Source organism: Lathamus discolor, chromosome 2 (assembly GCF_037157495.1).
Source record: "Lathamus discolor isolate bLatDis1 chromosome 2, bLatDis1.hap1, whole genome shotgun sequence".
In the NCBI taxonomy this organism is placed as follows: Eukaryota; Metazoa; Chordata; class Aves; order Psittaciformes; family Psittacidae; genus Lathamus; species Lathamus discolor.
Window position 1 is genome coordinate 33783277 of NC_088885.1, and position 17759 is coordinate 33801035.

General features: G+C 40.5%; 1 protein-coding gene across 9 annotated transcripts in view; it reads right to left on the reverse strand.

The window, feature by feature from the left end:
* DYNC1I1 (dynein cytoplasmic 1 intermediate chain 1) overlaps window positions 1-17759 on the reverse strand; it is a 242979-nt gene that overhangs the window by 52615 nt on the left and 172605 nt on the right. The window lies entirely within an intron of this gene.

Below are 17759 nucleotides of genomic sequence, written 5' to 3' on the forward strand. Positions count from 1 at the left end.
ATACAGCAGTACATTCAATACTGGTTTTTTTTACTAAGTAAGATCACCAAGGCAACGAAATAAGCAGCCACTACCTTTTTTTTCCCTATTCTCTCTGGATTCTCATGGCTGTTCACTTCACATATTTGATCCCTTCCCTTCTTGACTAAAGCTTTTGCTGATGACTAGATGATAAGTATACATAATTGCCCATCTTAGTCCATATCTATCTAAGTGATTAAGCATAATAATTACACTATGGTCAGTCATAGCAACAAAAGGTAGCTTCCAAACACCATTTCCAAAGGACCGATTAGTTTTACAGATAAGAAATCCCACTTTTGAGTAACAAAACTTTGGTACTGCTAAGAGGAGCTTAAAACTCAGCTACAATGCAGCTGCCATCCAGTTTCCACAGACCCCCATACATTATAATTAAAATGATCCTACAGCACATGTTCTATGTTTTATCTCTTTGTTTAATGGCTTCGTGAGTTGTTTTAATCATCCCCTCTCATTCCTTATAACTAAGCTGACAGATATTCTTACATGAAGTGAAATAGACAGATGATTTTAAAACAGTACAGCTCCACCACTGTGTACGCCCTGTAGCAGCTACGAGGCTCCACATGTATTTTAAGAAACCCCAGTTCAAACAGTCAATCCACAACAAAGTTCTCAGTTTGTCCGAAACAAACTTGAGTGACTCTGAAACAGGGCAAAGCAGCCAAGTGGACAGTGTATTTTTAAATGTTGTGTTTTCATGGTTAGCATGTTTTTGAATTCAGAATGCCAGAACACAGTTGAATGGTCAGGATATAAACTGCTAAAGTGTGTTTTTCATAAAGTTCAGAAATAACCTACAGACGTGACATGGACTTAAGTCCTCTGAGCTGCTTCTAGTTTTACGTATTGCTCCAAAGCAACTTGTGTTCTTCAACTGGTGAAATGTTCACACCCTTTTAATTATGTCAATATTATTTTTCTACTGAGAAAAAACTTCTGTCAAATATTAGATTTTAACAATTTAAGGACTCCACTACAGAGCACTTAATATAGTGATTATTTTCTTAAAGTTAATGGCAGTACTCAGATGAGTAAGGGCTGTAAGATCCAGCCCATTCATTTAACAACTTTAAAAGCATTCACTTCTTAGCCTTAATGGGAGAGAGCGGCAGACAGGTCTCCAGTCTGTCTGAACAGCTCTCTGCTCAAGGAGAGGAGCAGAAACCATTCCCTGTAAGCCTCTTCTGCCTTCAGGCTGCCTCTTGTTTGCCGATTCAAGCAGTCTTGCTTCTCTAAAACTGAGTTTTGCCACTGACTTCAAAGGGAGAGGAAAGAGCACATGGTCAGGTTTTAAAATAACAGCACATCCCCTCTTTGCACTTCTACCACACCTTTCTAGGGAAATCTCATGGCACTATCCAATAATGATGGCAAAGCTTCCCAGTTTTTCAGTTAGGTACATTTTATATGCTGCAGGTGCATAGTTAAGCATCACAGAGAACAGAAGCAGCTAGTTTCATAGTATATGGCAAGAATGCACAGAGATGAGAGAGTGATCATGTCAGAAGACAATTCCACAGGGGAGTTAGTATCCATAGCATAAAAGCAGTACTTAGAATAGGAGGTTCCCAGTGTTATCTTTTTATGGGTGCCACAGAGCATCTGTGTCTGCAAGCCGTCAGGACCCACAAGAGACAGGCAAACCCAAATGTTCAGTCACCTTCATTTCTCTGAATTGTGCTGTGTGGTGAATCATTTCATTATTCACATTAACTTAATGCTCTGGTGTTTTCTCCCTCTGTGCAAACACAGCCAACCGGATTTAACTTTCTCTGCCTCTGCCTCTCTTTAGGTTTCTCAACAACCCTACTGAAGTATTTCTGGTACTTCTGGCTTTGTGATCTTCCACCAGATTTTCTGCTCCTGGTGGGTACCACCATGCCGGTGCTGCTGCCTCATCCCCTGTGTGTCTGCAGAGATGAAGAGCTAAGGAGTGAGCCCAAAGCAGCTCCAGGTGGGAACACTGCCCAGGCAAAAGGGAGAGCCAGGCCCAGGCTGGCAAAGCTGAGATCTTTTGTGCAGAAAATGGGCAGTCCATCTCCCTAAATGCTAAAGCTTCTGCTCCCAGCTGTTACGAGAACCGTGATGAAAACATAATGAAGAAACAAAGCACGAAATGTCTGTGCTCTTGTCACGGCCTCAGAAACGGAAGTGTTGCCCAGCCCATGGAGAGGCCTGCAGTCAGAGGGATGAATGCAGCACACGCCGGCCCCCCATTTTGGTCATCTCAGCCCATATGGAGAGATGAGCTACAGGGGTGGTGAGGTGGTGACTTTGCTCAGCTGCCTCTGCCTCCTCCTTCTCCTCCTCCCTCCCCACTGATGCACTCGATTCAAACAAGCCCCGGGCCCTCTTCAAGTGGCTGGCAGAGCTGGTTTTTATTTTAGAAGCTTAATCCAGGCCAGATTTGGATTAATGATGGCATATCCCTTCAACCACAGATACACATGCTAGGGACAGCCAGTCATTTAGATTCTCCTTACTGAGAAGCCTGACCTCAGTACCCACATGTGATGCATCTAAGGCCCCAGGGACTCTGCTGTCTGTGCTCATGTCCATAGATTTGGATGGCACTCTGCCCAGCCACCAGCCGAACAAGTTCACAAAGACCTGGGTGCTAAACAATAACGACTTTCAACAGGCAATGACTACTGCATTCAGAAAGACCTCTTCTGCAGGAAACCCCCTCCATAGGCAGTGCTGCCATACTGGTACCATATGCCTACACTTGACACCAGATGTATCTCAAAACAATACTCTGTCAGTGGGAAGATGCAATCTGAGGAGTTCACAGGCATTTCTAGACCCCAAAATACCAGGTTATATTGCAGCAGGCACTCAGGAAACTCCTGGGTAGCTTTTCTAGCTGAGCAAACATATGCAAAAAAGCACCACAGTCTGTGGCATGCTACTATAGGTCAGTCTAACAGAGACAGCAGTAAGCAATAAAATTAACTGCAGCTGAGATGAAGAGGCAGGTCATTTGCTGTGCTTGAGAGAATTGGCTTAAAGGGACTGACAGCAGAGGGACAAAGCTGCTCTACTGCCACTTAGCTAGAAACATGAAAAGCTGGCAAACTCTTAGTTCTTTATCCGTAGGAACTGAGGAATATGGACTGGACCTCTGATCAGTTATGCCTGCCCTCCTGAGAAATAAATAAAGACAAAGGCAAAAAGTACACATACAGTTTACTTATAACCTTTTGCTCTCAGTAGTGCTCATGAAGAGCAGCATTTGAAGAGTCTAAGCACTCCTATTCCCTCTGAGAATTGCCCTACCTTCTTCTGGCCAGTCAATCAGGAGACCATCTTCTCATGCTTGGATTGCTATACACACTAACATGAGGTCCCAGAACACACATGGATGATACTGCTTAACTGCAAGGGTGAATTAAAATCATCCTCTAGAAACAAAACAGCAACTGAGTTACTAAATAAAGCCCTTTTTTGCCCCGCCAGACCAAGGACTAAGAACTGAGAACCAGTGTGGAAAGTAATGTATCACATCTGAACACTAGATTGTCTGGTTTAGTGCCCTACTACATCCTTCTTGCACCATAAAAGAAGGTGTGGGATACCTCGAAAGAGGCAATTTTAGGGTGACATTGCCCTGGCTACTTAAATACCTGAAATAGAGACTATGTTCATTCCAAGAGTCTTGCTTGCTTTTCTTTCTTTAGCATCAGTTATTATGAATCTGTGTTTCACATAAATGTCTAGGTATAATTAATATTAATAAGCAAACAGCAGAGAAGATAGTGACAGAATTACAACTGTTTTTCCCAGCTGAATTTGAAAAGGTACCCAATACAGAATTTATCTGTACAGAAACCTTTACCAAAGAGGTTAGCTCTTAATTCTAAAAGCTTTAAATGCTAAGACCTCTGTATGGCATCCCCAGCTGTCTTCCTATTCAACTGTGAAACAACATCTGAAAGATTTTGCACTAGAGATTGTGGTATCATACAAAATTCATCTTCTACTAAAAATAAAAGAAAACCCGTTGACATCCTTCACGTATTTAGAAAAATAAATAAAACCAAGCAAACACTTCTTCAAACCAAATGTCAGAATCCTGCTTAATTAAAAAAAGGAAGTTTATACTTGGTTATGGTGTGTGTCGACATCTACCCCTTTGATTTACAAGAGTATGGACTGGAAAGAACAGATTGCTTTATTCAAGAGAAAGAAAGGAGGGAGGGGGGCCCATTGTGACAGGAAAGAGTGTAGGCTGTATTAACTTCAGTGCTTGTTAAAACATGAAGGATTAATGGTAGAAAGGGAGGGAAGAATTGTGAATGTCTCCAGTTTAGGATCTTCAAAAATGTTTGGGGATTCTAAGAATGTCTCACCCGACCACATGAAAGCTGCACAGAGAGACTCAGCCACACGACTGCTCTAAATCCAAAACTGGTATTGCTCCACTTATACCATCAAACCAATGGAGCAGAAATGTAGCCACAAATTAAATTTATTTTTATTGAAAAAGTACTAGAGTCCTTAAAAAGAAGGAAAAGAGTATGTCAGGAAACGCAGCTCTTTCTTAGCCAAGTTTATGGGGTAGGTAACTGACATCTAACCTCAGTGCTGACATACGAGCATTGCAGCAGAATCAGACAGCTCTGCCCAAGTCTGCAGAAAGGCTATATCCAGCGTCATGCCTTCACTTTAATCAGGGCAGAAAGCTGAAGCTTTCTACTTTCATCTCTGTAACTGCAGGTTCAGCCCATGTAACTACAAGAATAAAATAATCAAAAGAAAGTCCACAAGCTGCCTTGCTAGAAGGGAATCTGTACTTCAGCCCTTTTGGAAAGTGCATTTGCTAATATTACTCATTCAGTGGTGTTGTGATGACTCAGAAAAGCAGCAAAACTGCTTGCTCGATGGCAAAAAAAGACAAACACATTCTCAAATGCAACACAGAGAAATCCTGCCTGCTTTTATCCACAACTGCAACAATCAATCAATTTGGTAACCCTGAATTACTACAGATACATGCAAGCCTAAGAATATAGTCTTTGCTGAATAGCATACTTTCTTTGTTAGACTGATGAGGAGAGAATTAAAGCCTGGAGAAATAAGGAGCAATTTCATAACTTTATGCACATCAAAATCAAGTTTTCTTTCCACCCAATCGCTTACATGCTAAGTACCCAAATTTGTCTGTTTTCTCTGATTAGGATCTGGCTGCTTATTAAACTGCGGGGACAAATCCGTGCATGTTGGAGAAGCAAGCACTTCCTTTGTTTGTTTGTTTTGTTTAGATCATGACACTCTAACATGAGCACCCTTAATTGTTTTGCTTAAATTATTCACAAGCCTAAAGTGACAGATCTGCACCATCCTTGCAGACCAAGAGCCTTGGGGTGTGTGTCTGTGGGAGGAGTGAGGAGACCTTCTGCCATCCCTGCTCATGCCACAGGCTGGCCAGAATTTGGAGCCGATGGTAGGTGTCAGCCTGAGCTTGGCATTCTGGCACTCTGCTTGCATGCAGCAGGGCTCGCTAGTTTCAGCACAGTATTAGCCAATGGCTTCTGGACCAGAGCTGCTATACACACAGCCAGTTCAGCACATGGGTGATGGTGTTGCTGCCTGCCACCACAAATAACCATAGCTTCAAGTTCTGTGGGACAAAGACTGCATTGTTATGATGGGTTTATAACCAATTTCTTTCAAAGGTATCTCAGTCCAATGAAGGCTTCTAGAGTTGACCAAATAATATTACATGAAAAATTTACTTGGTGCAGTGGTCAAAAATGCCATACAGTAAGAAGCAGTTCTTAAACTGAAGAGTGTTCAGTTGCTTTCTGAAAATACAGGGCTGGTGGCAGGATGTCCCTATCAACTATGAGAAATCCTTTAGAAATCAGTCATCCCTACATCAGACATGACAAAAAAAGAAGCTGCTGCTACTGACACTTTAGGTTCTGTAAGTAAAATTAACAGTTTTCACACGGAGGGAAATTCCAAGAGATTTTAGAAGTTACATTTGGTGAATTGTTGCCTGAATATTTTAGTTTTTAGACTAAAAAGCAAATGCTTGGGGAACCTGGCTGGGAGGGACAAGTCCAGGAGTTCTGGTCACTTTTCCTGAATTACTTCTGCCTATTCTCTGATATTATCTAATATAAACTGCAGACCTAGTCTTGGCAGCTCAGCCACATACTCATAAAGTGCCCCAGCCACTGGGCTAAGGACTTAACGCTTCTTGTTGCTGCACATCTCTTCTCGAAGCAGAGTCTGCCTTCTGCTGGAACCATGACCTGGCATCAGTAGCTCAAGAGTCCCTGTCCAGGGTGGCTCCCATCTAACACTATACAAAAGCAGAAGAGATCCCCCAGAGAGGGAGGTATGGGCTAGGCTTGCCTGGCATTTTGGTGCCTGGTCTCCTCAAAGAGAAAGCACAACTAAGATCACTTAATGGCAAGTTCTGGAAATATCAGACTTTACAGAGCACACAGAGATAGCAAATTCCAGACTTGGAGTACAGGAATAGAAACGCAAGTTGTTCTTGAGCTGCAGTGGTAGCTTGGTGATTTTTATGGCAGCAGTTCTCCAAACCATGCATTTGATCAAACTACGTGAAGCCACAGATGAATTATAAGTCAGTACAGATGCTGCAAGAACAATTATTTACAGCTCAGCCTGCGAAATTGGGCATAACAGTCATAGTTGCTTATAAGGGAGTTGCAGATAAATCTCAAGTGGAGTACTCAGTCCAATCCCCCCCCCCCCCCCCCAGTAAACACATGGGCCATGAGAACTCAGGCATGGTCATCAGTTTGAACAAATCAGACCAAGAACACTTTAAAGCCTCAGCTGAGGAAAGAATTTATCTATATGCTTAAGTCCATCTTTTCTCAGAAGTTCATTTGCTTAACTGTAGTTAATTCCCATGACTTCAGAGACTCAAAAGCCTGCTCACAGCCAAGCAAATTGGTAAGTACTTTTCCTCAACAGGCAATTTCTTTATTCGGGACTTCTGAGAGCCAGTGACCTCCTTTCAGGGAGGAGGAAAGAAACCCTGATGTTCTGCTGGTCCTGGGAAGCCTCTGTAGAATTAGACAGTCATGGTCCAGCTGACTTCTGCATAACCTCAGAGACAGGGAAGAGAAAAGAAGTATAAAGTGTCAGAGACAGGCTCACTGAACAGCCAAGGTTGGAAGGCACATCTAGAGGCTGTCTAGTCTAGCCCCTGGCTCAGAGCAGGGTCAGGTGGAGCAGATTGCTGTTGACTATGTGTAGTTTGGGTTTTGAGTATCTCCATGAATGGAGACCCCATGATCTCTCTGGGCAATCTGTGCCAGTAGTCAGTCACCCTCACAGTAAAAGAGGTTTTTTCTTACGTTTAAATGCAACTTCCTGTGTTTCAGTTTGTGACCAGTGTCTCTTGTCCTGGACAAGAGACAGGACAGTGGCACTGGATGTCACTCAGTGGCACTGGATGCCACTGAGAAGAGCCTGCCTCCTTCATCTTTTCTTTCCCATCAGATATTTATACACACTGACAAGGTCCCCTTGAGCCTTCTCCAGGCTGAGTATTCCCAGCTCTCTGGTCCCTAAATTATCTTAGCTATCCTTTGCTGGACTTGCTGTAGGATGTCCAAGTCTCTCTTTCCCTGGGCAGCTCAGAAATTAAGGAATCTCTGCTTACTGGACTATTCTACTTAACAAAGAGCCTACAAGTCTTTGGCTAAATGGAGATCTGCCTGATCTTGGAGATAGGTCACTTGGTTCCTCAGATTAAGGCTAGGGAGCAAAGGGATGACAGTATATCTTATTTTAATTGTTTCTAAGCAATTGGCTTTTTGTACTCTGTAGTCTTGTGTCACTTGGGCAAACTTCTACCAGTTCACTGTCATAATAATTACAGTAATCTTTTCTTATCTTTTTGATTTAATTGTAGCTTCTAGTGAAGACTGACAGTCTATTATATTTGCCCAAATCCATCACTTTCACTGATGTATCACTTATAAGTAGTGTCATTATATAATTGGAAATAATTGAAAATTAATTAAACATTGCACATAGATAGGAGGATTGAGAGACTGAGAGGCAAAAACAGCCTTCTAGTGTAAATGAATATACCACAGGCAAGCCTGTATTTACGAATGAGGGTGGGAACATGACTTGCCTTTTCACTGCCTGTATCCTATCAAAAATTACTGTACAAATTCTGCTATGAGTAGCCTGGCTCTGCACCCATAGAGCATCAGGGAGCATCTAAAGTCATGCAGGAATAGATGACTACTTCCCATTATAGACCCCATCTTTTATTCCCCTTTCTCCAAACAAACCTTAATTTCTTGAAATTGCACACCTGCTTTCCTCAACTGCAAGGTTCTGCGGTTTGGATTCTGCTATTTTTTTCCATGAGTATTCTGGTAGAGGAGGAAGGAATGAGACAAGTGGTTTTCTAGTCTCAGGGTTAAAGCCTTAGTTAAAATAAATCAGCATAGTTATGCCAGCTTACATTTGCTGACCTCTGGAATAATATCTTTCTCAAAAAACAGCTTGCCCAGGTCATCCATGGAGCCGCTCATGCGAGTCCAAGAGGAGGGCCACGAAGATGCTCAGAGGGCTGGAGCACCTCTCCTATGAAGACAGACAGGGAGAGTTGGGCATGTTCAGCCTGGAGAAGAGAAGGCTCCAAGGAGACCTTAGAGCAGGCTTCCAATACCTAAAGAGAGCCTACAACAAAGCTGGAGAAGGACTTTTTACAAAGATATGTATTGATAGGACAAGGGAGAATGGATTTAAGCTGAAAGAGGGGAGATTTAGATCAAACATTAGGAAGAAATTTTTACTATGAGGATGGTGAGGCACTGGCACAGGGTGCTCAGAGAAGCTGTGGCTGCCCCATCCCTGGAAGTGTTCAAGGCCAGGTTGGATGGGGCTTTGAGCAACTTGGTCTAGTGGAAGGTGGAAGGGGGTTGGAACTGGATGGTCTTTAAGGTCTGCTCCAACTCAAACCATTCTATGATTCTATGATCCACTCCCATCAGTGATGGGATGTTTTATAATGCATCACTATCCTGACAGGAAGAATGGATTTACCTCAGACAACTCATAGAAAACAGCAGTTCTGCACAACTCCTATACTTTGTTAACTCAGTCCAAATTGGGCTTAGTCTACTTATTTACAGATGTAAACATGAAGTAGCAAAAGTTAAGTATGTTCTCCCCATGAAATGACTGGTGGTTCAGTACATGTTCACGAACAATGTGGAACTGCAGCAGAATCGGTATTTATCTTTGCTACAAAAATACTAAATTTTGTTATAAGAGCAATCAAAATGAATTACTCATAGACCCTAATGCACCCTGGCACATTTTATTGTAGAGATAATGAAAACACTCTGATCCCTCCAATATAACAAGTTTCTAAAAGCATATTGCTTCTTGCAAATAGGACATTTGCTTGTCATCTCATGCTAAAATAATTGCACTTTTTCTTTCTCTCTGCCCCACGGGAAACATCTTCCAAGGATAATATCAGTATCTCAGCCAGTCAGCACGTGCCTCTGCTTTCCCTTTGTGGGAAGCAGGGAGCGTAAAGCATCATTACATCAATGTTGCCCATATACAAAAGTTCTTTTCAGGGAAGTGCTTGTCAGTCATCCAGCCATGGGGGTAGAGGACAACCTAAAGCATGCCCTCTGCTTTAGGTCAACCTGAAGCAGAGGACAGTTGTATCCTGGAGTGTAGAGATGGATTTCTTGGTTTCTGGGGCCTTTTACAGCACTTCAGAAGAGTAACTGTTTCACATTTTGTGCCAGATAACACAGAAAGAGGCTTCACTCCTCACACAGAGCTCCCACAGAGATGAAAATCATGAGGTGAAATAATTTTCTCAAATTTGGACCAAATGCACTCTCCATTGCAAGTAGCTTGCTCTGAGAACAGTTACATAACCCAAACAGAAAAGGCATGCCTATAGCTGTTTATCCATCATTTGCAGTGCAGCTAGGGAATTGCATGGTGTTTTATATCCTTTATGGAAAAAAATTCTGTGGAAGATTCCCAGTGACTTATTGATTTCACATCTGATGCCGCATTTCTTCTTCACCCAAAACTCTTCAGCAGTGGGAGTTTCAGATATACAAGAAAAACTATAAAACACAATGTTCACGTCAGCAAAGGAAAGTTACATTATTTTTTCTTTTCCTTCCTCTCTTTCTCTGAAAATGTTTTATAGTAGGTCATGTTGAAATGCAACCAAATCAACAACTAGTAAACTATTGAACATGCTCAGGAACAACTGCAGGATTTGGTGCTTTTTTTTTCTCTGCAATTTTGGGATAGTGTGACAAATCAGTATTTTTTATCAACAGCTTTTAAAAATTCTGAGTCGAAAGAATAATGTCATGTGCTTATAAGTATCAATAATCTAAGCCATCTGCAAAGGAATGGTTTTGCAAAGGCATCTCTTTCAGGACACTGTGGATTTTGTCACTGCTTGAGGTTTTGGCAAACCATCAATATCACTATAATTTTCTCTTATGAAATATAGTTTTTGACTGAGAGTTTTTTCCTTAGCTAGCTAAAGTTTAAAAACACTTAAAAACACTGTATGTCTAATGACACAAATTCAAAGGTTGGTCTTTTTGCAAAATACATTATTTGCATATTGCTTATTAGATGCCAGCAATGCAGAAAGGTACAACACAAGTTATTAGTGAAAGCAAAGAAACTTCAAAATAAAGAACACCTGCCATATCGAGTGGCCAATGTATTCTTTATATTTGGTCTGAAAGGAAGACTACATGAACTTTAGGAAGAGAAACAGCATCAGTAAGTACAGATTCATTATGAATCACTATTTTAATACCTACAAAAAGCACATTGCTATTGCTAGTGGTGACAGAATATCATTTAAGCATATAATAATCTACCCCCTCCAAAAAAAGCTTTGAAGCAGGAGGCACCTAAAATTTTCCATGTAAGAAAGGCAAGCAAATACGTCACTTCCTAATTCTTTGATTCATAATCGAAATCTCAGTTTCAAATGAGGAAGATGATCAATGTTAAGCATTGCTCTAAGCAACAGAGCATTATGTTGCTAGCAGACTTTGTTTTTATAAACACAGTCCTCAAGTAATTCAGAATGTTGATTACTAATAGGGAATCCGCACCCACCTACATTTTACAGTCATTTTACAGGCTGATGGGCTACGGCATACAATTATGCTGTTATAATGCATACATTGTCTTTGATGGGTGTGTTGCTCTTCAGTTCTGCACAAGATAGCGATAGATCCAAGTCATCACAGAAAAAGCTTTGCTAAGCATTGGGAAAGATACAGCTAAACCCAAGGGAAGGCATGCAACTGTGAATCCAACTGACATCCTTTTAGTCTGCATAATGATGCTTAGTTTTCTCTCCAGCCTTGCCTGGAAGAAGGTTACCTCTCTTACTTTTGCTATAAAAAAATACCATGACTTGATTTTGTGTGGAAATAAGGTCCATTTTTAAGAGGTTTTAGGATTAAAAGGCTGTGTGGAACACTCAGTTTCTTTTCTTGAACTGCAGATGCTAGCAGATTCCTCATTAACAGCAGTAAAGCAGGACTTGGGGCATTTCATACTGGTGATCTCAAGACAGGTTAAGACACTGTGGCAGTGAAGACAGAATATACATTTCCACATTTTCAGTGCCTTTTCTGTCCTCCCTCACTGATGCCTTAAATTTTAGTACTATCAGGGAGACAGGAGGCTCTGCCTCTTGCATATTTGGTTGTCTTTGGCTCCCTGTACAAATCTGATGGATGCAGGTCTCTCCTCTTGCCTAAGACATTGGAAACCTTTTTTCAAATACTACTTTTTTCAATCGTTGGGTGTTTGGGTGTAACTTCTACTGACTCACACACAATCTCTCCACAAGTATTAGAGCACTAATTTTAGGCCAAATGACTGTTATTTTTACTCACCAAATGCTAGAAGTGGTATAGGCTCCAATACAAAAAAAAAAAAAAAAAAAAAGGGAGCAAAAAAAGAAGCTGTTATCAGCTGGGAATGGGAGAACCTAAAACAAAGACCTAAGAGGCTCTGGTTTACTGAAATCCTCACAGCACAAACTGCGCTGTGTGTTTCTATGTTCCAGTCTGGACAAACACAACAGAACAGAGGAAAAAAATGCTAAAGAAAGAACAGGATAAGTATGCCCTGTCACAAGCCATAGCTTGTGAAACAATTTCAACTGTTCTCTTCCCCCAGCGGCATAGTTACAAGGTCCCCCAAATTTTAATTCAAAATAGTGGACCTGTGCATCTGCATGAATTATTATAGTCTGCAAACGACCACATAGTCACAAATGTCATAGCAACAGTGTGACCTGGAGAACAGGCACAGCAGAGGTCTACACAGCTGCACAAAGATCATCCTACTAACAATGCATAGCAAGAAATGAAACAGAAATGAAGACAAAACAACCCCTTTATCTCTGCAGTTTTACAACATTTTGGTATATGTAACAAAAATTCTGCAACAAATTTGGGTCCCTGAGTAGCTACTGGAGCGTTCCCACTATGGGAGCTGCCTCAGAGGTCCACTTGCCAAAGAACTACTATGAAAATGGGTAGAATCTGATTCATGTGTACAATCATAGGGTCACAGGATAATTCAGGTTGGAAAACACTTTCTCTTTCAAATGAAGATTTTGTTTTGTTTTAAATTTGCAGTCAGCTCAGAGCCACGTGTCTTCTTTGAGATTTGCAGTATTTAAAGACTGACCACAGATGCCCTCTCTTACTAGACTCTGAGACTGATTTTACTTTGGAAATTCTGGGAAGCTTGGAGGGAGTTTAGGGTATGTAATTTCTTCTGTGGCTCTGAAGAACAGGATCCTTATTTGAAACTTAGATAGCAGCAACAAAGTGAGGAATCCTTTCTGGAGAAGCACCAATATAATTGTCAGAGAATTTTTTCTTTATTATTTAAGTATTTCAGCCATACTTTCTTGAGAATTAAACCTGTTGTAGTACTCCTTTTCTTCTGAAGTTCTGGAGGGACTGAGCTCTAGCCTGGCTTAGACAGAGAAGGAAACTGGAGGACAAGAGGAAAAGGAGGAGAGTAGTCATTCATGCTGTTACTACCTCAGCCTGCTCTGCACACAAGTCTCATGGATCTGGGTGCTCAGCACCTTTAGAAGGCAGGCTGCTGGAGCAAAAAGCACATCTGAAGGAATTTATGTTGATTTTGAAAGTGCAGACAACAACAAAGGAACCAAATCAGGAAAAAAAAAAGTCAACTCTGGCCAACATCAGCCACTAAATACAGGCCTTCATTTACCTCAGAGCATCTAATTCTAAGATATGCATTTCTGGCTCCATCCATTTAGTTGAAAAGGGAAAGACCACACCAGGATAAGCAATGAAGAGTGGTCAAACACATAACTTAATGGCAGTGCATAGAAGCCACAACAAAAAAGCTAGGGGAGAATGAAACATTTTGTGGTGTGGCTGAGTGGCTGATTTCTGTACCCAATCCACCAATATTTTCCAAGCATGGACAGCTTTTCTTGAAATTAAAATAGAAAACACAAGTCCCATATCCCACAAAAAAATCTGACAGACTGGTAAAGAGATGGAACCAGCCAAGTAAATCTGACTGTATGGCACTTTAGGAAAAGGACAGAAATAGCTGTAGCTATTAAAAGTGATATACTGCTGGAATCTTTTTGTGATTATGCTAAAAGTCAATCTGACTCCTTGAAAGAACTCTTAAATGGTTACTGCTTCTTCAAATATAAGCTACTTCACATGTGCTCTCCTTGCTTAAAAATACAGTGAATGGTGTCACTTCTAAGTGTCAGATTTGTACTTCTCACTGCCCTTTTGAGACAGTTGAAAAAGACGTAGTTGAGAAAGAGGAAATTAATAGATCAGGAAATAATCGCTAATAAATCAAAATGCAGTCAATGTAGTCATTCTTTCTGTTGCTGCTACCATTAAATTGGGTGTAGTAAAGCAGAACTCATCAAACTTCTGAAACGCAATGCAGAGGCCTCCAAAAAAAGAAAGTAACATTCAATTTGGTTTATCTGCATGAGACTAACATCTTTAGCTGTCTTTCCCCATGCCTCCTTTCCTGAAATGATGGATGCTTGAAGCTGAGATCAAACACCTCAACCAACTTTAATAACCCCTCTTTAGTTCCAGAAGAAAGAAAATGGTTTGTAGTATCCCCTACATGATTTCTTTTTCTTGTGACTTCTGTCTCTGCAGATCAGCTCTAACCCAAAAGCTATGAGATCTGGTATAAGAGCAGAGCTGCAGCCATGCTAACAGGCCCTGCTGAAAGGAAAGGTATGATAGCTCAGACTTAAACTAGCCAATTTATTGCAAACACAGTCTGAGTTCTCATTTGCCTCACTCAACCAGAAATGCTGGTGCAAAGTTTCACAAATTTCTTCAGGTCACTTTGGCTTAGAAAGCTTAGATCAGGCCACCAGGAAACAGAGGCAATATTGTGAGCAGAGATAACTAGCAGCATGTAAACAATGGGCATTGCATTACAAATAATCCTCATAATTAATGGGTAATGTAGATGTTAATTTTTTTGCTCAGTGAAAAAGCACAAAATGGACATTTCTTTCTAAGAAAGACTGAGAAACATTGTTGATGCTACTCTATCAATTAGTAGTTCAGGCCAGCTCCATGCATTGCATAAACCGATATAGGACTGAGCTCAAGTCATACAATCAATAACCATGCCATACCATTTTAGGTATTGCCATCCCCACTAAAATGCAGACCAACAGTAGCTGAGAGAAGCAGTGTGAACCACTGCTTAAAATTCTTCCACCAAACCAAGGGAAAGTCAATGTGATTTCCATGTTGTTGCTGGAATTCATTCCATCTCTGGATACTGCCAAACCAACCCAACCAGGGATGACTCATCCAGGGCCTCATAAAGTACTTCTGAAATGCTTGGGTTTTGTCTTCGGAATGCACTGGATTACAGCAAGAGTTTGTGATGCTCCAGGGTGCGGGCAGAGGACATCCCTGATTCTTCCCTGCAAAGACATTCCCAGTCTGCACTCTGCAGTATTAACTGCATGCTAAATTTATCCCTCACTACCTAAGGAAAGTATTGAGTGTTCATTCCTTTGGCGAATGGTATCACCTTTCCACTTTGATTTTGCTCGAGACAACATTTTCTTTTTGCTTGCATAGGAAAATAAATGAGCAAATTGCCCAATCCCTCACTATTCTTTGCTTTCCCATTTCTAACCCTGTGGTAAAGAGATGTATGATGAGCTATAGAGGAAAAAATCTGCTAGAGTCCCAACTAAAATACTGTCAGCACATCACTGAATAAAGTAGAAATATAAAAACCCGAAGAAGGGCAAAAATAAAATGAGTAGAAGAAAAGAAATATTCCACAGGAGGAAAGAGTAGAAGCCAGTTTTGTTTAGAAAAGATGCGATAGATCACATGGCGGTTCATATGAATTAATAAATAAACAAGTCCACATGGCTGATAGTTATTTTCTCCTTAATGCATATTAACTAAAATTGAGCCCAGAATTTGTAGCAAAACATATTCTAAAGCTATGAAATTTTTTATGACCTACAGAAAAGCCAATAACTTCACATGACTTTAAATTGGGCAAGAATGTTGTATTTCCAGAATGCATAATACTGCATGTTTGAGGACTTAAATCAATTGTTTTGCTGACTGAAATTTGGAAAAAACATTGCTGGTAGATTTTTGCACCATCATCTACCATGGCTGATAGACAGCTTTAGTTGAAGCCTGTGGGTTCTGCCAACTTTCAATGAAAGCACTGCGAAAGCCTCTTCTGATTACAACAATTTCAATGATCCCGTGTAAGACTACAAAGAGTCACAGAAAGACATAAAGAAAATTAAGAAATTCCACCATAATTATCTCACTTAAATCTGTATAATATATCAGGAAAGACAGAAAAACATTACAGTTCCAAGCTTCAAGAATTTACCAGATATGCACAAGAGGTATCTGAAGTTACGTCTGCTGAAGTTCAGTCAGCTCTTCAGCTGTCCAGAGACGTTTCATGTATCTATTTCCATCAATGTTATCTGAACTTCTGAGGTACAATTTCTTAGAAGTTCCCCAGAAATGGTTTTTAAACCTATTTATTAATTTTGCTTCTCAGAAGTGGCTTGCATGAGTTCCTTGACAGTCACATCTGAAATGAGTTTCTACTTGCTTACACTCTGTGAGACCACGCATTGAAAGGCAAAAGGTCTATTAGTCTGCATCATATAGTATTTATTAAGACCCACGTTTTTATAGAAAGTCTTTGGAAAGGAAAAGAGAAGTCTATGAGGAAAAGACACTCAAAGTACTGTGGGTGTCATAGCTGGGCAACCAGGCTGTAATGATAAGGTGCGTGTTCACCTCTAGATACTGGGCTAGACTGTTATAAGGTTGTGTATTACAGAAATAAGATTGGGCCTGTCTTACAGAAGACCTAGAGAACTGACTGAATCAGGACTGAATAAGGGAATGTTTCTCTTGCAAAATGGTAATATAAACGATATGGGGCTGACTAATAATACACTTGGCTTCCACTAACAGAATAACATGATGATCTACAGAACTGAATCCCAGACTCTGAGCTAAGATAATTTTTTTCTTTTTTTCCATCTGAGTCAGGACAAACTTGTTCAAAAGACCAAATCTCATGATTTTTGCTTCCCTATTTAATCCCATGTGGGTATCCCCATCTGACCTGAGATGCAGAACATATTCCGTATGTCAGAAGCCCCATAATGGTGGTTCAAACATGGTTCCAACTTGTAATGGACTTATAATGCATATTATCTGTGGACAGTTTGGCCAAGAAAATAAGTACTTCCCATGGACAGAAGAACTGGTTTCATTTTACTAGAAGATGATGAATCCAGGATGCATGTGAAAGCACAATGTTTTATGTGTCTTTCAGTTCCCAGTTTTTAAGGTTCCAGTTCTAAAAAGGTGGCCATCCAACTTAATGGAAGAATTAGAAGCATAGCCAGGACAAATCTCTCGCCCCGACTTTGTCGTACAAAACTTCCAATTTAGTGAATGATCACCTCCCTTGCTTAAGTGTACCTGCTTTTAAAACTAGATAGAATTTTTAGTTAGCAGAGCTCATCGTTATGTCTGTATTCAATCTCCCCTTTGTGTACTCAGAAGGGCTACCATGAATCTGTTTATTATCTTGCGAAATCAATCTAGTTGAAGGACAAGGGCAATCTCTCCTCTTGAGTATTTTTTTGTTTAATATTAAGCTGCATGTATGTCCTAGAAGAATTTGAACATGGGATCTGAGCTAACATCTTAAGCAGTCTGAAAGAACACATCAGTCTGCTGAATATGATATCCAGAAAAATACAGGTTCTCATTTCAAAGGTAATACACACACATGCATACATATATATGTATATAAGTCTGTATGGCATATTTGCTGCGCAGGCCTAGATTCCTTGTGAAGTTGTTTTTCAGTATAGCAAATTAGAAAAACATGCCCAGAATTAAAGGTTACTTAATCGGGTTGAAGCGGTAACTTCAATTCCAGCAACTCCCTCCCACTATGTTACATCTGATAATGTACCCAAGTCCAAACATAAGTTTAGTTCAAAAAGATGTTTGGTCCTTGAATGTAAAATGACACTTAGCTTACACAATTAGCCAGGTAATACATATCCTTCCAAGAGAAGCAATTTTTACCGCAGAATAATCTGC